The 17,903-nt window shown below is 49.2% G+C and overlaps 1 protein-coding gene across 1 annotated transcript in view; it reads right to left on the bottom strand.

The window, feature by feature from the left end:
- The window catches only part of CTNNBIP1 (catenin beta interacting protein 1), a 64,027-nt gene extending 46,390 nt beyond the window's left edge, over window positions 1-17,637 (bottom strand). Inside the window, exon 1 of the mRNA XM_007980624.3 lies at window positions 17,463-17,637. The gene's annotated coding sequence lies outside the window, so the exon portion shown is untranslated. The remainder of the gene's footprint in view (window positions 1-17,462) is intronic.
- Window positions 17,638-17,903: the final 266 nt, after the last annotated feature.

The following is a 17,903-nucleotide window of genomic DNA, read 5'->3' as shown; positions in this document are numbered from 1 at the left end:
GGAGTGCAGTGGCACAATCTCAGCTCACTGCAACCTCTGCCTTCCAGGCTCAAGCGATTCTTCTGCCTCAGCCTCCCGAGTAGTTGGGACTACAGGCGCATGCCACCATGCCCGGCTAATTTTATTTTGTATTTTTAGTAGAGACAGGGTTTTGTCATGTTGGTCAGGCTGGTCTCAAACTGCTGACCTCGTGTGATCTGCCCGCCTCAGCCTCCTAAAGTGCTGGGATTGTAGACGTGAGCCACCGTGCCTGTCCTCTACAAAAAATATTTAAAAGATTAGCTGGGTGCAGGCCAGGCTTGGTGGCTCACACCTGTAATCTCAGCACTTTGGGAGGCTGAGGCGGGCAGATCATGAGGTCAGAAGATCCAGACCATCCTGGCTAACACAGTGAAACCATCTCTACCAAAAAATACAAAAAATTAGCCAGGCGTGGTGGCGGGCGTCTGTGGTCCCAGATACTCGGGAGGCTGAGGCAGGAGAATGGTGTGAACCCGGGAGGCGGAGCTTGCAGTGAGCCGAGATTGCACCACTGCACTCCAGCCTGGGGGACAGAGTGAGACTCCGTCTCAAAAAAAAAAAAAGATTAGCTGGGTGCAGTGGTGTGCACCTGTACCCAGTTACTTGGGAGGCTGAGGTGGGAGAATCCCATGAGCCCAGGAGTCTAAGGTTACAGTGGGCTATGATCACACCACTGCACCCCCGCCTGGCAACAGAACAAGACCCTGTCTCCAAAAAGAAAAAAAAAAAAAGAAAAGAAGTTTTAAGGCCACTGCCTCTTTCCAACAGGCTGTCAGCATAAAGGTATGTGTTAATTTGCATAAAGATATAGGTGTATCTGTTTACTTCGCAAATACACCCATCTGTGCTACAAAGGCCATGGTTCCTGGCTCCATGCATCACATGAGCCACACTGCCTGCTTGTTTGGGTGACTGCTTCTGCTCTACTAAGCAGGAGGTGACCTTCCCGATCCTTCCCCCTCCAGCTACCTCGGAACAAAACATAATCCAAGGAAGGAGGAAACCTCCCCCTAAGAGGCTGTTGAGGACTCAGTTTCCTTCCTCTCCAAATGTTTAACAAGCTAATAATCAAAATCAACAATGCTTTAAACAAAGCCCCCTTCAGAATCTCCCGTGTGCTTATCCCATTAACTTACTGGGGGAAATGGTGTCAGGACAAAAACTCCCTATGGGTCACAAGGCCTTGTCCAGTCTGAAGGCAAGGACAGTGGCAGCTGGAGCTGAAGGGAAGGAAGATCAGAAAAGAGCACTTGCCCCAGGAGAGGGGAAAATACAGCACCTGATACAATAGGAATCCACCCACAAACCCTGGAGAGTTTCGTTCAAGGTTAAAGCCACCACAGACAAGCTCAGGAGAGTGGCCACAGGGACAGCCAGTGTAAAGTCTCCAAGAAACTGTCCCCAGTCACAATGGGTGCAGGCATGAACACCCAGATCTGGGCACACCCTGGCAAACTAGCTCAGGATATGAACCACCATCACCCATTTGTAATGAATAACATCCCCTTTCCCAAAGCCGCGAAACTGTTAGTCACCAAACCACAGAAAGGAAGCAGAAGCTTCTGGCAAAACTGGTCTGTTAAGAGTTCCCCTGGCAAAAAGACTCCAGTTTTTCCAGGCCAACGACTCACCCAAGACTGTCACATTTTACAAAATGAAACCCAGCAGTCTTCACAAGCCCATATCCAAAGAATGTAAGCAGGACCTGCCTTCCAGCAAAAACTCTCTTGAGAGGAAAAAGCTTATCTCAAGGGTCACTGGAAGAGGGTTAATTACATGACACATTAGCTTGATGATTAAGATGATTTCTGAGGATTAAGCCATTGTTTAAGTCCCAGAGAACAAAACTTCCTTGCAGATTTCCTTAAAGCACATAATGCAATGTTAAAAAACAAAAACAAAACCAAAAAAGGCATCAACGCACAGGACAAAGCATGCTAGGTCTTACCTGCTTCTAGAAAAGTCATTGAAGTCTGCCAGAAAGATACTAATCACAAAAACTTCAAAATCCAAAAAAAGAATAACTCACCCAAAAAAAAAAACTTCCTAAGAGAGAGGGAAACTGACTATTGTACATGCTGTAAAGGGACAAAGAAACCAGAAATCCAGGACAATAACCCAGGAGGGCCAGGGCAACCAAAGGACCTGCAATCAAAATCAATTCCAGATGGAACAAAGTTGGTTTTTCTTTTTTTTTTCCCCTCCTCACCCTTTTCTTTTGAAAAATTCCAAAGCCACAGAAGAGCTAAAAGAATAGTACAAGAACATCCACGTACCTTGCCCCGGGAGTCCCACTGTTCACATTTTGCTATATATGTCTTATGCCTCTGTCCTGTGGGTATGTGTCAATGTACAAACACTGCTGCTTTTCCTGAACCATCTCAAAGTCAACTGCAGAGATCATGGTACCTGGCTAATGCCTCAGCACAGATCTCCTGAGGCTATTCTCCTACATAACCACAATACCATTATCACCCCAAGGAATTTTTGTTTGTTTGGTTTTGTTTTTTGAAACAGTGTCTCGCTCTGTCGCACAGGGTAGAGTGCAGTGGCACGATCGCAGCTCACTGCAGCATCAACATCCAGGGCTCAAGTGATCCTCCCCTCTCAGCCTCCTGAGTAGCTGGGATTACAGGTGTACACAACCACACCTGGCTATTTCTTTTTTCTTTTCTTTTGAGACAGGGTCTCACCCTGTTATCCAGGCTGGAGTGTAGTGGCACAATCTCAGCTCACTGCAACCTCCATCTCTCAGGCTTAAGCGATCCTCCCACCTCAGCCTCCCAAGTAGCTAGGCCTACAGGCGCGCACTACCATGCCCAGCTAATTTTTATACTTTTTGTAGAAATGGGGTTTCACCATGTTGCCCAGGCTAGTTTTGTTTTCTGTTTGTTTGAAACAGAGTCTCACTCTGTCACCCAAGCTGGAGTGCAGCAGCCCAATCTCAGCTCACTGCAATCTCTCCCTCCCGGGTTCAAGAGATTTTCGTGCCTCAGCCTCCTGACTAGCTAGGATCACAGGTGTGCACCACCATGCCCGGCTATTTTTTTTTTTTTTTTTTTGAGACAGAGTCTCGCTCTGTCCCCCAGGCTGGAGTGCAGTGGTGCAACCTCGGCTCACTGCAAGCTCCGCCTCCAAGGTTCACGCCATTCTCCTGCCTCAGCATCCAGAGTAGCTGGGACTACAGGCGCCCGCCACCATGCCTGGCTAATTTTTTGTATTTTCAGTAAAGACGGGGTTTCACCGGGTTAGCCAGGATGGTCTCAATCTCCTGACCTCGTGATACGTCCGCCTTGGCCTCCCAAAGTGCTGGGATTACAGGCGTGAACCACAGCGCAGGGTCTGTTTTGTTTTTGAGACAGAGTCTTACTCTGTCACCCAGGCTGGAGTATAGTGGCACAATTGCAGCTCACTGCAACCTCCGCCTACTGGGTTCCAGCAATTCTCCCGCCTCAGCCTCCCAAGTAGATGGGATTACAGGCACCCACCACCATGCCCAGCTAACTTTTGTATTTCAGTAGAGATGGGGTTTTGCCATGTTGGGCAGGCTGGTTTTGAACTCCTGACCTCAGGTGATCTGCCTGCCTCAGTCTCCCAAAGTGCTGGGATTACAGGTGTGAGCCACCACACCCAGCCTAGTTTTGTTTTCTTTTTTTTTTTTTTTTTTTTTTTTGAGACACCCAGCCTAGCTTTGTTCTGTTTTCTTTTTCTTTTTTGAGATGGAGTCTCACTCTGTCGCCAGGCTAGAGTGCAGTGGCATGGTCTCAGCTCACTGCAACCTCCGCCTCCCGGGTTCAAGCAATTTCACTGCCTCAGTCTCTCGAGTAGCTGGGACTACAGGTGTGCGCCAGCATGCCCAGCTAATAATTTTTTGTATTTTTAGTAGAGACAGGATTTCACCATGTTGGCCAGGCTAGTCTCAAACTCCTGACCTCGTGATCCGCCCTCCCTGGCCTCCCAAAGTGCTGGGATTACAGGCGTGAGCCACTACACCTGGCCTTGTTTTCCTTTTTAAGAAATGGGTCTTGCTACATTGCCCAGGCTGGTCTTGAACTCCTGGCCTCAAGCAATCCTCCTGCCTCTGCCTCCAAAAGTGCTGGGATTACAGGTGTGAGCCACCACGCCCAGCCTTCCCAAGGAATTTAATATTGACCAGTAGTATCTTTGATATTCACCCCGTATCCAAATTTCCCCAATTCCCCCTCCCCATCAATTTGGCCTTTACTTGTGTTTAATCCAGGACTGGATCAAGGATCTCAGTTGCATTTAGTTCCCATGCTCTTCAACCTACTTAATCTAGAATGGTTTAGCAGCTTTTCTATCAGGGTATTAACATTTTTTAGAGTCCAGGACCCTTGTCTTTAGGATGTTCCACAATCTGGATTTGGCCAATTGTTCCTTAAACACTTTCACAAGAAATTATGTAGCTGATGTATCAGTGTTCCATTAGAAGTGCATAATGCCAGTTTGCGCCAATTCTGGTGATGCTGGTTTTGATACCTTGGATTTGGATCAAAGTTTTAAATGTATAAAACATGGAGTGAATGTATTAGAGGAAAACACAGGCAAAGAAAACAGTGGGAGAAGAAAATATGAAATGAAACCTAGAAGTCAGCCGGGTGCAGTGGCTCATGCCTGCAATCCCAGCACTTTGAGATGCCAAGGTGGGTAGATCACCTGAGGTCAGGAGTTCAAGAGCAGCCTGGCCAACATGGTGAAACCCCATCTCTACTAAAAATATAAAAATTAGGCCGGCCACGGTGGCTCACGCCTGTAATCCCAGGACTTTGGGAGGCAGAGGCAGGCAGATCCCAAGGTCAGGAGTTCAAGACCAGCCTGACTAACATGGTGAAACCCAGTCTCTACTAAAAAATACAAAAATTGGCCAGGTACGGCGGCTCACGCCTTTAATCCCAGCACTTTGGGAGACCGAGGCGTGTGGATCACAAGGTCAGGAGTTCGAGACCAGCCTGGTCAAAATGGTAAAACCTCGTTTCTACTAAAAATACAAAAATTAGCCAGGCTTGGTGGCACGTTCCTGTAGTCCCAACTACTCAGGGGGCTGAGGCAGAACAATCACTGGAACCCAGGAGGCCGAGGTTGCAGAAAGCTGAGATCGTGCCACTGCACTCCAGCCTGGGTGACAGAGCAAGACTCTGTCTCAAACAAAAATAATACGAAAATTGGCCTGGCGCGGTGGCTCGCGCCTATAATCCCAGCACTTTGGGAAGCCGAGGTGGACAGATTACAAGGTCAGGAGATCGAGACCATCCTGGCTAACACAGTGAAACTCCGTCTCTAGTAAAAATGCAAAAAAAAAAAAAGCCGGGCATGGTGGCTGGCGCCTGTAGTCCCAGCTTCTCAGGAGGCTGAGGCAGGAGAATGGCGAGAACCTGGGAGGTGGAGCTTGCAGTGAGCTGAGATCAAGCCACTGTACTCCAGCCTGGGCAACAGTGTGAGACTCTGTCTCAAAAAAAAAAAAAAAAAAAAAAAAACTATGAAAATTAGCCGGGCATGGTGGCGCGCTACTCTGGAGGCTGAGGCAGGAGAATCGCTTGAACCCGGAAGGCAGAGGTTGCAGTGAGCTGAGATCACGCCACTGCACTCCAGTCTGGGCAACAGAGTGGGACTCTGTCTCAGAAATAAATAAATAAATAAATAAATTTAAAAAGAAACCTAGAAGTCATATTTAAAAATCTGATTATATAAAAATCAAAAACTCTGCATGAAAAAAATCTATAATTAAAAGAACAGTGGGCCAGGCACAGTGGCTCATGCCTGTAATCCCAGCACTTTGGGAGGTCAAGGTGGGCATATCACGAGGTCAGGAGATCGAGACCATCCTGGCCAACATGGTGAAACCCCATCTCTACTAAAAATACAAAAATTATCTGGGTGTGGTGGCACATGCCTGTAATCCCAGCTACTCAGGAGGCTGAGGCAGAAGAATCTGTGGAACCCGGGATTCGGAGGTTGCAGTGAGTCGAGATCGTGTCACTGCACTCCAGCCTGACAACAGAGTGAGACTCTGTCTCAAAAAGGTTAAAAAAAAAAAAAAAAAGAACAGTGATAAACTGGCGAAAATATATATAACACATATCACAGCCATAGGACAAACTTCCTTAATATATTTTAAAAACCTGTAAATCAATAAGAAAAAGACTGTAAACTTAAAAAAGAAATGGGGAAACAATACACAGTTGTCCCTTAGTATCCATGGGGGACAGGCTCCAGGACCCCTACACAGAAACCAAAGTCCACAGATGCTCTAGTCCCTTATATAAAGTGACACAGTATTTGTACGTAACCTATGCACATCCTGCTATATACTTTAAATCATCTCCAGATTATTCATAGTACCTGATAACACATAAATACGATGTAAATAGCACTATATTGGTTTTTTACTTGTATTATTTGTTATTGTATTGTTATATTTTGGTTCTTCCCTGAATATTTTTTGAATTTAATTTCATTTTATTTTTTATTATTAAAAAGATTTTTTTTACTTCCATAGGTTTTGGTGTTTGGTTACATGAGTAAGTTCTTTAGTGGTGATTCGTGAGAATTTTTCCTGAATATTTTTGTGGTTGGTTTAATCCATAGGCGTGGAACCTGAGAATATGGAAGGCTGATAAGAGATGGTTCATAAGCAGCCTTAAAAATATAAAATGAGCCGGGCGCGGTGGCTCAAGCCTGTAATCCCAGCACTTTGGGAGGCCAAGATGGGCGGATCACGAGGTCAGGAGATCGAGACCATCCTGGCTAACACGGTGAAACTCTGTCTCTACTAAAAAATACAAAAAACTAGCCGGGTGAGATGGCGGGCGTCTGTAGTCCCAGCTACTCGGGAGGCTGAGGCAGGAGAATGGCGCAAACCCGGGAGGCGGAGCTTGCAGTGAGCTGAGATCCGGTCACTGCACTCCAGCCTGGGCAACAGAGCGAGACTCCGTCTCAAAAAAAAAATAAATAAATAAATAAAATGAATCCGGGAACAGTGGCTCACACCTGTAATCCCAGCACTTTGGGAGGCCGAGGCGTGCAGATCACATGAGGTCAAGAGTTCAAGACCAGCCTGGCTAACATGGTGAAACCCCATCCCTACTAAAAATACAAAAATTAACCGGACGTGGTGGGGTGCACCTGTAATCCCAGCTACCCAGGAGGCTGAGGCAGGAGAACTGCTGGAACCTGGGCGGCAGAGGCTGCAGTGAGACGCGATGGTGCCAATGCACTCCAGCCTGGGTGACAAGAGTAAGACTCTGTCTCAAAAAAAAAAAACAAAACAAAACAAAAAAAATGCCAGTTGCGGTGGTTCACGCCTGTAATCCCAGCACTTTGGGAGGCTGAGGCAGGTGGGTCACAAGGTCAGGAGGTCAAGGCCATCTTAGCCAACATGGTGAAATCCCGTCTCTACTAAAATACAAAAAAATTAGCCGGGCGTGGTGACACACGGCTGTAGTCCCAGCTACTTGGGAGGCTGAGGCAAGGGAATCAATCACTTGAACCAGGGAGGCGGAGGTTGCAGTGAGCTGAGATCGCACCACTGCACTCCAGCCTGGCAACAGAGCAAGACTCCGTATCAAAAAAAAAAAAAAAAAAAAAAAGGCCTGGCATGGCGGCTCACGCCTGTAATCCCAAAACGTTGGGAGGCCGAGGCGAGTGGATCACCTGAGATCAGATGTTCGAGACCAGCCTAGCCAACATGGCGAAGCCCCACCTTTACTAAAACTACAAAAATTAGCTGAGCCTGGTGGTGCGTGCCTGTAATCCCTGGTACTCGGGAGGCTGAGGCAGGAGAATCCCTTGAACCCAGGAGGCAGAGGGTGAAGTGAGCCAAGCTTGCACCACTACACTCCAGCCTGGACAACAAGACTCTGTCTCAAAAAAAAAAAAAAAAAAAAAAAATCAATAGAATGCCATTAAAATGAGTGAGGTGGAGGCCAGGTGCGGGGGCTCATGCTTGTAATCCCAGCACTTTGGAAGGCCGAGGCAGGCAGATCACAAGGTCAGGAGATTGAGACCATCCTGGCTAACAAGGTAAAACCTCATCTCTACTAAAAATACAAAAAATTAGCGCAGCATGGTGGCATATGCCTGTGGTCCCAACGACTTGGGAGGCTGAGATGGGAGGATCACTTGAGCCTGGGAGGTTGAGGCTGCAGTGAGCTGTGATCGTGCCACCACACTCCAGCCTGGGCGAATGATGTTTTAAATGAAGTGGAATGGGGTCAGATGAGAATGAAAGAACATTCTTCATCTGAGTGGTCCTGCCAGTGCAGTGCGGTGCCTGATGCTAAGCACTTCAATCTCCACTGTCACCACTCATGGACCTAACAGGCCACTCCTCTTTAGAGGAGATTAGGAAGTGAGAGTGGGAAGCCAGCACCCAAAGCAAACACAAGGCAAACAGGCAAACATGACCCCTTGTGCCAGTGGCAGCAGACCTCAGGAGCGGGGAAGGAGCCAGGTCTCTGCATTGCTCCGGCTGCCTGAGCTCCCTTACATCCCACCACAAGCTCTGGAAGACTGCTCTGGGCAGGAAAGCAGAACTGGGGGCCAGCTTGCTTGCCTGTAAGCCCCACCACGTCTTCCAAAAAATCACCAGCACCTCATCTTCCTGCAGCTCCAGCGACTGGCCAGAGGAAGGCTACGTGCCCCTGCAGGCTGTGGGCAGTGCCAACAGTATTAACACACACAGAGGGAGAAGGACCCTCTGCCTCAGTCCAGAAGCCGAGTATGAGCACACGCTCAGGAACAGGCTCACACGGCCTAGCCAGAGCTGACCTTGGCAGGTACTTTTGCTCCCTTCTTGGCAAGTAAAATGGGATTATTCAGGGGCTCAGACCCACCACTTCACCAGCTTAAGTGCTACCAGTACTAACAGCTTCACGTATTTAAATCACACCCCAGGTCCCTCCCCAACACACAAAAAAGAAATGTAAAATTACAGAGAATCATTAAAATGTCATCTACCTGGAAAGAATAAAAGCAATCTAGAAGTTCAGAAACAGGTCTTATTTCATATTCCTGCAGCAAAAGGATATTTAGGATATTTGGCAAGGGTGCAAGTCAGGGTCAGGATGGGTCTCCGGGAAGCTAGAGCTGCCTAAGGCAGGTGGCTGTGAGGCCTGTCTGGACAGGGAAGTCAAGGCTAAGCATCTCCTTGGAAACTGGTCCAAGATTTGCCTGGTGATTGATCAGGAAGAACGGGGTGGGGCCCACATTATGTGAGGTGTTTGATCCACAAGGGACCCTAATCTTTGCAGGAAGCCTTTTGCTGGCAGAATCTAGGACTTCAGGGGTGGCAACTTCATCTGCCCTGGGGTGGTTATTCAGTTCAGGTCAAGGACATTGACCACACGATTCCAGCAGCAGAAAACATGTGGGCTGGATACTTGGGTGCTACTCAGGCCTGAAAAAACACCTTAATTGGAGCTGGCTCTCAAAGCCTCCTCCCCAGCTCTCCACGTGGGAGACGATGTGGAAGTGGGTCACAATCTTCCAGCTGAAACAGCCTCACTGCAGGCTCCAATCACACTTGAAGATGTCCAGGTGCACTGAGTGACCTGGCCTCCTTGCTGTGCAGGCCTTGCCCTCCTAATCAGATGCTGGATGCTGCTGCCCCGCCCCTCAGCTTGACGGGACAGCTGTTTAGCACCAGGAGTGCTATGTACAGTGACATGACAAGGGCTGGTGAAAATAACATCGCACAAAGATATGCCTTGCTGTCCTGGCACCCTCCTCTCACTTCAAATGTGGGTAGCTGCCTCTGCCAGCCCTATGCCCTCTCCACCCAGCCCTGGCTGGAGGGCAAGAGGAACACTGTGTGCTTTCACATGAACTGCTTGCTAGACCTCCCTGACCTTGGTCTTTGAAGAGAGCTGAAGGCCTGGTGCTTGGGGAAGAAAGAATCCTGCCCCCACTCTAATCTGCATATATTGACCCAAAATGGGGTAGGAGACATAGGTGTCCATGTGCACCAGTTCCTCCAGGAACCCTATGAGTACTGCGGAGAGCCCGCCGGCCACCATATGCCTGCTTTCCAAAGTTGGCAGGGAGAGATGTGTCGGGCAGGAAGAGAACTCTGCAGAGACAAGGTCTGGCAGCCGTTACATAAGAAGCGCACCGTGTTAGTGGCAGAGCTTCAAAATCCACAACCCCAAGCAACAACTTTGAAAAGAAATCCTCAATATGAGCATTTCTCCCTGACTTAAACTCCGGTAACAAAGGGTTAAGGCTTTAAGTGGGAAGGGAGTTCTTGCTAACCATGGCTCCCAAGGTGTGCACTGTTTCTCAAGATGTCCATATCAAGTACAGCTTCTGTTACGGGACACGGAAGGGCTCTAATCGTTTAACTCTTCCCTTGCTCTTCTGGAAAGCCAACCCAGCCCCCGACCTTAATGTCCACTCAGGGCACGTAGCCACTGGGACTGGCATGTGCATCTGGAGATCATGTCCTGACTCTCTCCTAAGAGTTCAAAGCACTCTCATCAAATCATTCTTTCTTCATTCACATGATCCCAACTATATAACAAGCCTGTTGGTCCTACATTAAGAGCCTGGTATGGGGAAAAACTTTTTTTTTTTTTTTGAGACAGAGTCTCACTCTATCGCCCAGGCTGGAGTGCAGTGGTGCAATCTCAGCTCACTGCAACCTCCACCTCCCGCGTTCAAGCAATTCTCCTGCCTCAGCTTCCCAAGTAGCTGGGACTACAGGTGCCCGCCACCATGCCAGGTTAATGTTTTGTTTTGTTTTTTTTTTTTTTTGAGACGGAGTCTTGCTCTGTCGCCCAGGCTGGAGTGCAGTGGCACAATCTCGGCTCACTGCAAGCTCCGCCTCCTGGGTTCATGCCATTCTCCTGTCTCAGCCTCCCCAGTAGCTGGGACTACAGGCGCCCGCCACCGCTACCGGCTAATTTTTGTATTTTTAGTAGAGATGGGGTTTCACCATTGTCTTGATCTCCTGACATCGTGATCCGCCCGCCTCGGCCTCCCAAAGTGCTGGGATTACAGGCGTGAGCCATCGCGCCCGGCCGGGGAAGAACTATTTTTATCCTGCTTACCACAATATTCCTAGTACGTATGATGGTGTCCAGATTGTAATAAAGCCTCAATAAATATTTATTAATTGAATCAATGGGTCATTAGAAGGAAGGAAGGAGGGGAGGAAGGGAGGAGTAATGGAAGACAACCACCACTTCTTGGTATCTCTGTGCTCCTGGCTTATAAAAACACATCAGAACCAAGATTAGAAACCATGTCTTTTAATCCCCTCTTGGCCCTGCCATCAGGGGTCCTCAATCATGTTACGATGCACAGAACACACCCCTGTTTACAGGAGCTTACACACTACAGCACAGCCATGCAAAATGAAGCCACAGGTATGACCCTCAATCCTTCAGAAACTTCGAAAGGAGAGAACAAAGTTTTTCTCCAGCTATTCGCCACAGAAGGACACCCTTCCCTCTGGGGACTGTTGTCTTTCCCTTTTTAACAAGGCTTCATGGAGGACCAGGGCATAATAGGTCTTTAATAACTGAGTATAACAGTAGTTGGTGCTCAGTTCCCTTTCATGAAAGTTCAAAAGCACTTTGGCTCAAACACCATCATGCCCCTGGGAACTACGAAGGTACAAGTATCATTATTCCCATTTATAGTCAGGGAAAGTAAAGCAAAGGGAGTTTAATTAGCTTGCCCAGGGTCAGACAAGACAGGGAAAGGGCCTAGGATTCAAACCCTTTGGAGCAGCCCGCAACTTAACTCTGACTACCCTAAGAATGTCACCTACGTTGGGCTTAAGGGAGACTTTTCTTTCTTCTCTATGGTTTCTGCTGAGAATCAGTATATGACATGATGCTCAGAGATCTGCTTAGGAGTCACACTGCCTGGTTTGAATCTGATTCTGTTCCCGACTAGCTCGACCTCAAACACTTCACTTAACATTTCGAGGCCTCAGTTTCTTAACATACAAAATGGTAATAATGGTATGTATCTCAGAAACCATGAGGATGAAATGAGACAGTGTATGTAAAATGCCCCATCATTCCCTTTCTCATTTTCTAAATGAGCACATATCTCTCTCATAATAAGAAAACCAGCTACATGAGAAAAAGCTTGCACTCACTCTGTGTTTAGTTTTTACAAGGCTACAAATGACATATGACTAGCAGGCATTTCAGATTCTGCCAATAAAATGCCCCAGGACTCTGAAAGTGACCTGCAGCACAAGCGTCCTATTTGATTCCCACTAACTCGCGTTGGTCTCTCAAGGTTAGCAGAGCAAGTGACATCGTGGACAATAACTGATGATGGGAGGACCAAAAAGGGATCTGAAAAGCTGGCCAACGGCACTCAGTCTAAAGAGGCCCACTCTGGATTCCTGGTGAGTGGAGTCCCTGGGTTTGAAATGCCATCTCTCAGTCCTCTGTGGAGTTACCCAACTCCGCCCAACCCAGACGAAAGACAGCCAATGCTTTCTGGTTGCCACTGTGTTCCTGATCAAGTAATCAAACAGGAGATGGTCAGAGGTGTCAGTCTGGCCCAACCCTCTATAGAGGGGCCTGGTGATAGCAGGGACTGGCAGAGAAGTGGGGATGGGGTGGGGGTAGGAAAGCTGTCCAGTCAATCTTGGTATACTCCCAACAAAGAAACTGTGATATATATGTATGTGTGCCTCTGATGCATTTATGAAGAATGGCTGCAAAACTCCAAGACTACTTAAGAGTCACTGCCAAGATAAGAAGCTTTAACTCACACAGAGAGGAGCAGAGAACACAGACATTCCACTGTAGACGACGAGCTGCTAAGCACTGGCAACACTCATTCATTCAACTCAAGAAATGTTTGCTGATGACTTAGGGACTTGGAAAAAAGGAAGCTCAATAAAATGCAGGACACACAGACACACAAACCAGGACCGTCATCAACCTAGCTGATGCTTCCCTCATCTTCAGGGGACCAGGCCAGAGAAATGAGGAACCTGATGGGAAGAAACTCAATACTCTAGCTGGCCTCCAAAAGCCTCCCAGGACAAGGAGAGCCTCTCCCAGCTGCTCTTCCTAATGTCCTGTTCTGTCTTTTAGTGTGGACTCAAATATTCTCCTAGACCCCCAGGAAAAGTTCCTATTCAGTGACTTCCCACTGTTCAGAATTCAAGAGTAAAATCCAAACTCCTTGCCACAGCCACAAATGTGGCCCCTGCTGATTCATCGCTAACCACACTCCAGCCCCTCTGGGTTGATCATTCTTGCAGTCCTCACTGACCACAAAGCTGTCCCCCTGGATCACCATCCATGTCTCCCAAAAGCCACCTTCTCAGAGCTAAAGTTATGACCCTAACCCTCATCCCAGCCACTTTCCATCTTCTGTTTTATTTTCCCCCGTATCTCTTTCACCAGCCTACATTCTTTTGTTGACTCGTTTATTTGTTTACTATCTGTCTCTCCCACTAGAAGATAAACTTCATAAGAGCATGCATCTTAAAGATCTTGTTCTTGGCTATGTCCGTAGCATCCGCAACAGTGCCTAGGACATAGCTGCTCAATAAGTCATTCAATTCAACAAGTATTTTCAGAGTACTACAAAGTTTAGGTACCAGATTATAAGAGTAGACAAAAAGAGACAAAAATCTCTGCTCTCAAAGAGCTTAAATGCTGGTGGGAGGTAAGAAGCAGACAAAGGCGAAATTATAGTTACATCAATTTAGCATATACCAAGTGCTAGGTGGTCTTCTGAATATCTACTATGTATTACTTAATTTAATCCTTCCAACAACTCCATGAGGAAAGTATTACTATTGTACATATGGGGAAACTGAGACACAGAGAGATTAAGTTACCTGCTGAAGATCATACAGCTCCTGATGGCAGAACCAAGATCCAAACCTGATGGTCTTAGTACAAATTTCATGGTCTAATTAAGAGCTACACTTCAGGCCAGGCACGGTGGCCCACGCCTCTAATCCCAGCACTTTAGGAGGCCGAGGTGGGTGGATCACCTAAGGTCAGGAGTTCAAGACCAGCCTGACCAACTAGGTAAAACCCCATCTCTACTAAAAATACAAAAATTAGCCAGACGTGGTGGCACACGCCTGTAATCCCAGTTACTTGGGAGGCTGAGGCAGGAGAATTGTTTGAACCCAGGAGGTGGAGGGTTGCAGTGAGCCAAGATTGTGCTATTGTGCTCCAGCCTGGGCAACAAGAGCAAAACTCTGTCTCAAAAAAAAAAAAAAAAAAAAAAAAGAGCTACACTTCATATTTGCTAAGTGTCAAGTGACTACTTGGTCAGCACCGCAGCAGCTGTTCCCCACAGGCAGGGATGGAGAGAGCAGATCCATCAAGGAAGGGCTGCCCTGTCATGTGAGCCCTGTGAACAAGAGACTGCTGGGTTTACACTGTATTGTACCCCAGATGAGGCGTCTACAGGAAGCACGGTCTGATGAAAAGATGGGGCAGGGGCAGGAGTCTTGGTGCCATGAGATACCCAGGCAAGTCAACCAATATTTGAAGAGTTTACATTGTGTGCAGGGCACTGATTCAGACACCATGGACAATGCAAAGACAAACCCAGTAGAGATCTGGCCTCAGAAAGCTTAGAGTCACACATGTACACATGGACCTGAAAGAGGGGGTAGAAACTGGCAGACATCATAAGAAAATGCATAAACTGCTATAGGGCTTCAAAAGAGTCAGCTTCTAGGGGCCACAGATGCTTAACTATAAAAGAAGGAGCTGGCCTGTGTAACCCCCAAGGTCCTCTCATTCTGACATGTTCTGACAGCACAGATTTGGAAGAGCATGGAGATCAAGTTTTATTCTGTTTTTGTTTTTTGTTTTTAGACGGAATCTTCCTCTGTCGCCTAGGCTGGAGTGCAGTGGCGCAATCTTGGCTCACTGCAACCTCCAGCTCCCGGGTTCAAGCGATTCTCCAACCTCAGCCTCCCAAGTAGCTCAGACTACAGGCACCCACTATCATGCCCAGCTAATTTTTGTATTTTTAGTAGAGATGGGTTTTCACCATGTTGCTCCTGGTCTCGAGCTCCTGACCTCAGGTGATCCACCCGCCTTGGCCTCCCAAAATGCTGGCATTACAGGGGTGAGCCACTGCACCCGGCCTCATTCTGGTTAATAGCTCATTTGTGGCCAGTGAATCTTTCTCCCACCTACCATGAGAACAGTCCCAATTTCTTGGTGCAACATCTTCCAACGGAAGCAGTAATGTTCCCATTTAAATAATACAACCGGATGTGGGAATGAAACCTGGTGTATTCTGCCCTCCTCCACCTCTAACTGGTTTTTAAACCCACAAACCCTCTCCAATCAAAGAGGCAGGGACCTTTTCTATGAGCACATTGTTATGGGACATCTAACTCTCAGTCTCCAAAGTTTTGCTTTGCAGCTCTCCCAGAGGGAACACACTAATTCTACCTCTTCGTTTCCACTGCCACTGCCCCGATCCCTCAAGCCACCATCATCTCTTGCCAGGTAGCTGCAATAGTCTGTCTCACAACTGGTATCCCTGCCTCCACCTTTGCTCCTTAGAATCCAGTCTCTATACAGCAGCCAAAACAATCTTTGGGAACAAATCAGACTTTATCCTTTCTCTGCTTAAAACCCTCCAATGGCCTCTGTGTTTGGAAAAAAATTCTAACTCTATTACGACCTACAAAATCTTCGTTTTAATCTACAGGTTATTTTTCCCCGCCGTCCCCCAAAACGGAGTTTTGCTGTGTTGCCCAGGCTGGAGTGCAGTGGTGCGATCTCGGCTCACTGCAACCTCCCTCTCCCAGGTTCAGGAAATTCTCCTGCCTCAGCCTCCTAAGTAGCTGGGACTACAGGCACGTGCCACCACACTCGGCTAATTTTTGCATTTTTAGCAGAGACGGGGTTTCACCATGTTGGTCAGGATGGTCTCAAACTCCTGACCTTGTGATCCACCTGTCTCGGCCTCCCAAAGTGCTGGGATTACAGGCATGAACAACTATGCCCGCCCTGATCCACAGATTCTTATATGTAATCTGGCCCCTCTCCACCTTCGCAGCACTTAACACTACTGAAATTACTTTGTCCACTTGTTTGTTTACTCACTTACTATCTGACTTCCCTCCTGTTTAGAATGTCATCTCTAAGGAGGGCAGAAACCGTGTCTGTCTTCACCACTAAAGCCCCAGTACTTAGAATGGTGCCTGGCACACAGTAAATGCTCATTACTGAATGAATGAATCTCCATCCCATAGAGGTGATTTGTATTTATAAGGGAGGACCACGAACTCCACCAGCAAACCGTGAATGACACATTGGCATTTAACAGCCGGCACCTTTATTTATGATCCAAAGACCTACTTTAAATCTGAGGAAGCTGCTGGTATCTCTGGACACTTTAACGGCACAAGAGATCAGTTATCACTTGGGGACACACGCCAGGAACTGGAGCCCAATGGTTGTAGCAGGGAGCTAAGAGCCACGGCTCCTGAGAACAGAACCTCAAGACAAACCCTGACTTGCCTCCAGGCCCCTTACCCACACACCCTGTGCCTCAATTTACCCAGCAGTTGGCCGGACATGTTTCTCTCAGTTCTGTGAGTGACAGGAGACAAAATAATTCACAGCTGGAGCATACTGAGATGCTCAGATAGGAGGTGCTGCAAGCCACACGTCTCATTATTCATAAAACTCTTGATTTGCTGCCAACACGGCCCCCGCCGCCTTCCCAGGGGCTAACCTGACAACAGGTACTGCTCAGACAAGTTCAGCTCACAAGGCAGAGAGAGGGATGGAGGGCCTAGCAGAGGCTGGGTGTCCAGACCTGAGTGTCTCAGTTACCAGGCTCCAAAAAAAGGAAGGTGGTTGGGGTGGGGTGATGAAAAGGAGGTGAGAGGTTCAGTTTGGGGCTCCAGGTGGTTAATTTTGCAGGTTCGTGCATACACGCCCGCCATCCAAGTGAGACATGTGCCCTCACCAGGTACCTTCCAGGAAGGCTCACCCGGGAGGGGTGGAATCGGGAGACGACAGTTCAATCAAACTACAGAGGGAGGAAGGGCGACCCAGCGTTTGGTTTGAGGAAATATGGAGAGTGAGAGCCTGGGAGTGGGCGCAGGTGAGGGAAGAGGCAAGGGCCCAGAGGTCGGGAGGGCGGACTGGCGATGACAGCCACCCGGACGCGGTGAGGTGAGCAATAGGGTGGGCGGCGCGGACACCTGTGGAGGCGACCCCTGGGCGAAGGTGAGGGAGGCGGGAGGTGGTCTGCGGCGAGAGGCGGCCAGGCCCAGACCAGGACGCCACGCCGCCGGGGCGGGCAGGGGTCCGAGCGGGGTCGGGGGCGCTCTCCGCGGCCCCTCCCCGGCAGACAAAGGGCTGGCCGCTCCCCCCAGCCCCGGCGCGGCGCGGCGCGGCGCGGCGCGGGCCCGGGCGCTGCAGGCGCCGCCCGGCCTCGGCGCTTACCTGGGCCGCCCGACCCGGCCGGGCCGGCGGGGGCAGCGGGTCCGGGACGCAGCGCGCGGCGGCCTGTTCCGGGGCGTGCTCAGCCCGAGCGGCCGCGGCGGCGGCGTCAGTAGCAGCAGCGGGAGCGGCCGCCTCAGCCTCCGCCTCCCGCTCCGAGAGTCACCGCGGTGGGGAGGGAAGGAGGCGCCAGGCCGCCGAGGGAGGGACCGGCAGAGGGGGCGGCATCTGGCTCCGCGCGGGCTGCTGAAGCGCGGCGGCGGCAACGCCCCGGAGGGAGGCGGGCGCCGGGGCCGGGCGCCGGGGCGGGGCCTGAGGGCGGGGCGGGGTCCGGGGCCGCGAATTGGTTAACTCAACATGTGGGCGGGGCTGCACGCCGCGGGGCGGGGTATTTCGGCAAACGTGAACGCTCATTGGGCCCTTCTGAAAGGGGGCGTGACCAGC

The sequence above is a fragment of the Chlorocebus sabaeus genome, chromosome 20 (genome assembly GCF_047675955.1).
Source record: "Chlorocebus sabaeus isolate Y175 chromosome 20, mChlSab1.0.hap1, whole genome shotgun sequence".
Taxonomy (NCBI): Eukaryota; Metazoa; Chordata; class Mammalia; order Primates; family Cercopithecidae; genus Chlorocebus; species Chlorocebus sabaeus.
Note: the sequence above shows the minus strand (reverse complement) of the source record. Positions and strands in the feature narration are given on the sequence as shown.